The sequence below is a fragment of the Austrofundulus limnaeus genome, unplaced genomic scaffold, assembly GCF_001266775.1.
Source record: "Austrofundulus limnaeus strain Quisiro unplaced genomic scaffold, Austrofundulus_limnaeus-1.0 Scaffold29, whole genome shotgun sequence".
Lineage (NCBI taxonomy): Eukaryota > Metazoa > Chordata > Actinopteri > Cyprinodontiformes > Rivulidae > Austrofundulus > Austrofundulus limnaeus.
The window spans coordinates 549,326-554,088 of record NW_013952431.1 but is presented as its reverse complement, the minus strand read 5'-3'; positions in this window follow the sequence as shown (position 1 = coordinate 554,088).

Here is a 4,763-nt window from a genome sequence, read left to right as displayed (position 1 = left end):
TTAAAATAACGTTTGTGAAAGTGTTCAATTTTAACACTCTTTTCTTTTTGTTAATTTAACACCAACCAGTGTTTAATATTCAACAATACTTGGTGTCACACTAACATAAAAATAGTGTTAGTGTTAAAATATAGTGTTAACAGTAACACCGTCAAGTGTTAGATATTCAGCAATACTGGGTGTCATGTTAACATTTCAACAGTGTTAAAATAAAGTGTTAAAAGTATCACCAGTGTATTATTATTATTAACAAAGGAAATTGTGGTGTTAGAAAAGTTTGCAGAAACCACAAGGTATTAATACACCATGAAACTGAGAGTGTAACTTTAACACTCAGAGTTAATATCAAACTCTCAGTCGTTAGTAGAAAAGTACAATGGAGTCACCCTTCTTCACACACCAGGATGTACCTCTCACTCATGGTGTAAATTTTTGGCCAATAACATAAACTTAAAGTTGAACAACTTGATCAAACTGAACAAGAAAACAAACCAGAACAACTAATTTTTACTCTCATGAACGTCTTTAACAGTCATAAACATGCAAAAACATCATTTCTGCAAGATTTCTCAGCAAGGAATGCTGGGTAAATACTGGTCTGTCCGACATGAGGTGGAAGAGGGCGGAGCTTTTCAGAATGCTTCTTTCAACACTMCATGGTGTCATATAACAACACTGTTAAGTGTTACATAAGACTTAACTGTGGGTGGAGCTTATTTAACACTGTCCAGTGTTGAGACAACACTGAGGAAATCAACACTGTGAATTAACACCAACACTGGGTGTGAGTGTACTCAGAAAGTGTTAAAATAACACTAGATGGTGGTAAATCAACACCCAAAAGTTTAACACTGAACTTTTAACACTCCTGTTTTTGCTGTGTATCCTTCCGTCAGTGCCCGAATAGAAAACCCAGGATGTAAACACCTGTTTGTGTGCAGTTGTGAGCATGCATGGATCTCTCCAATGGAATGTTTCAAAGTGAGTGTGGGGGGACCACAGACGTGACCCGCAAAGCCGGAAGCCAACATAAGGGAGACCAGTTCCAAAGAACCCGAGCGGGACACCAAGCACGCAGCCCCTAGGGACACCCGCGCCGGAAGAGCCGCCCACCCACCCCCCAAAGAGGATCTCCGGAGAGAACCGGAAGAGCCCCACCAGCGACCACATACAGCAACCCCTGGGGCCAGCAGTGGCGAACTCACAGGCCCCGCCGGTACCCACCGCGCCAGAGTGGGTCCAGGCACCGACACAGAGGCCCGGGCCCCCAGGCCGCACCCCACCTAGGCCAAGGCCCGATAGGACCAGGGGGAACCCAGCCCCACCGGGCAGCCACCGGGCCGAGCCGGCACATAAACAGAGTCTGAGTGGAGCTGAGGTGGCTCAGTGGTCAGTGCCTCCATCTTGTAATCCTGACTCTGCAGGCTGGAGCCCAGGTTGTGAAGTAAGGGCATTTGGAGTTAAATAGTTGCCAAATCCTTAAAGTGAGTTTGTTTGTTGTGGCAACCCCGAAGAAAGGACAAAAAAAAAAGAAAAGAAAAGCATGTCTAATTGTCAAGACTACATCTTGCTTTGAAGTCACACAAACCCTCAACAAGCAGCAACAGAACAGCAACTAAGTGATGTGTGGACATCAATGTGTGCATTATGGCAGAAAACTAAAAAAGATTTTTCTGAGTCCTGTTTTGTGAGTGCGATACAATATCTTACTGACCACTGAAACTAATGWGTAAGAATAGCTCGTTTATTCCATGCATTTAGACCAACTTGGTATTATTCAGAGAGGCTATGAGTCATAACAGTTAATCAATAACATCATATTGATTTGCTAAGTAGTCTATCCCAGCCTGAGGTGGCTCATTAAAGCGTGGGTCAGGAGGAAATGGATCTGTAACATCTTGAGCTTAATGRCACAGGATGTGGTATTAAATACAARTTTAATTTCTTCAAACTTACCMGTAATTTAACTTTTGCAGGCTCAAATAATTTTTTTCTTCTAGTTGTGCTTTATGACTTTATGCCACAAGCTTGGACTTTTTTAAAGGATGTTATTCAAATGCTGGACAGAGGAGGAACATCTTTTTGCAGTCTTAATGACTTTCTGCTTTTTTTCACTTGCCTGTCTATTTTATAGGCAAAATCCAAATCCATAGTAAAATGCTGCCACTTTCCAATTTTGTACACCTAAGATAGGAAAGAGGCTTTACAGAGCTTTACAGGCTTTGTTTTACACTAAACTATAGTTCATTTCAAACTCTAAAYAAACTGATTTCGTGCAGAAATCATGTTATTATAGCATCCAGGTCAATCATGTAACATTTTTATCACATTTAATAAAGGTTTGACCAAAAACCAGCTCAACAGACAAAGACCCTAAACCTTTTTTCAGCATTACTCATCTATTAACTTGTATTTAAATTAATCAGCCATAACACAAATGTAACAAAGACAGAGAAGAGGACTCATAAACACAGGACAGTGACCATCTCCAGGTCGTATCCAAGCAAGGAGGACATTTTATTTGGTTTGTGACATATTACATTTTTTTTATCAATTAAACTCAATCTGATGCAAAAACAGTGTTAGCCCAGCTCATTAATCATACTGATGAGCGAATCCTGCAAGGAACAGTAAGCTGCAAGTGAGATTGGTGAAGCAAAATGATCAGCAGTATTCTGGAAATAACTGTCATAAAAAGCAGATGTTTGGACACATTTTGTTTTTTATAATTATAAATAAATAATGTAATTTTATAATATTTTTCTGGTTTTGTCAAGTCAGTGGCATAAGTATGAGGTAATATGTATTGAAATCAAATGGAATCCAGCTGAACTGAGTCGAGAATCATATTGTATCTTCAACATCACATTGCCTGCTCTTCATCAGGTCTTCAGAAGCCTGTTAATCGCTCCTTCAGACAATTCAGGTGTCAAAGCAGAGAAACATTTAAAACACGCAGGATTGTACCTTAAAATTTTCTTTCATGATTATTGWGAGCAGTTTTCTTACTTTTACTCATATACATTTTTTTAACAGTGAAATTCATATTTACCGAAATCCTTTTCTGTTAAGGTAATTTTACTTTTACTTAGTTATTTTTTTTAGCCTGTTCATCTATTCAGATGTCCAGACGTTATGTATGTCTTTTTCCTCCCGAGATATACATATAAATACATATCCAAATGTAATAAACCCCTGAGAGGAAATTAGATTTAGAATCTGAATTAGAAATTTGTCACAGCTGCAGGAAGAGCACAGTGCAAAACATAGGTTCAAGACAGCACAGTGTTAAAAAAATAACAGGTGCAGAGCAACATGGTTTAAGACAGGTCCAAAACAAAAACAGCAGAGATGTGGTGCAAAACTGCACAGTGTAGAAACAGGTGCAAAAACAACAGCGTAAATGATGTCAGGCACATGAGTAGAATAATCTAACCACAGTTGGCAGGAAAGATTTCCTGTACCTCTCTTTTGAACAGTGAGGGTGGAGAAGTCTCATTGCTGAAGCTGCTCTTCAGATTGTCTACAGTTTTGCGGGGGGAGGGGGGGGTAATTATCTTCGATGGCCTGCAGTTTGGCCAGCATCCTTTCCTCAATTACCACCTCCGGAGGGARGAGCTTTGAGCCCACAGCAGACTCATGCCTTCCTCATGAGTGTTTTTTTTTTTTCTCAGTCTGTTGACGTGTATAGCTTTGATGCCTACCAGACCACATACTGACAGAGTATCTGGAGCGTCATGTTGCAGACTCTGTGGGATCATGAGCCCTGCGTATTACGAAACTGAACGCCTGGACTCATGAGTCACTGCAAGAAAATAAAAATATGCTGCACCAGTAGGTACTAGACTAGATTAATAGGTTTAAATGAGTAGCCTGAAGCTAATCGTATTAGCGTCAATGAGCTGAGCTGTGATTAGCAGTAATACCAGCCGTGGTTTTCTGTGAATCGGTTTTGCACTTAAGAGTCAGAGAACATTGCAGACGTATTAAATGCTGAAATAGGTGCTTCATGTTTGTGCTTYAGAAAACAAATCCTTATTTAAAAAAAACAATGCTTTTAAAGTTTTTCTTTAAATATCAATGTTGACTGACTCAGAACTTCAATTAGACAGTTTCCTAAAGAAACAGAGCAACAGAGCTGTGTGGTTTTTAGTGTACATTCCTCAGGCAGGGTCGTTGAAAATCACATGTAATGTGCAGTGAAGTGGTTATTCAATGAAGTGTATGACAATATGTTCCATTTCTCAGTATGCACAATGTGACAAACCACAAGAAGTATAAGGTATTGTTATTGTCACACGCTGACGCACAGGAGAAAACCGCCATATGAACAACGGAAAAAACAAAATCAAAATATGTCAATACATTATCCTCTCTTTCTTTCTTTCTTTCTTTCTTTCTTTCTTTCTTTCTTTCTTTCTTTCTTTCTTTCTTTCTTTCTTTCTTTCTTTCTTTCTTTCTTTCTTCAAATATAGCTTGAATTTACAGATGATTGAATTTTTGCCACAAACATCTTTTCAAAATGTCAATTTAAACGGGATTGAATTTCTCCCCGACACTCGGATGCACACAGGCCTTCAGATTACTCTCCTCGCCCACTTAACAAAACGTGCTGCAGCAGCTGGGCTGGATTTGTGATTATCTGTGGGAGAAAAGGTAAAGACTAAGTACTTGGACATACAGGCTCATCGTTCATTTTCTCACCCTCATGTGTAAAGGATGATAGCGCCAGCTGCAAACACTGAACAACCTGGAAACCCGAG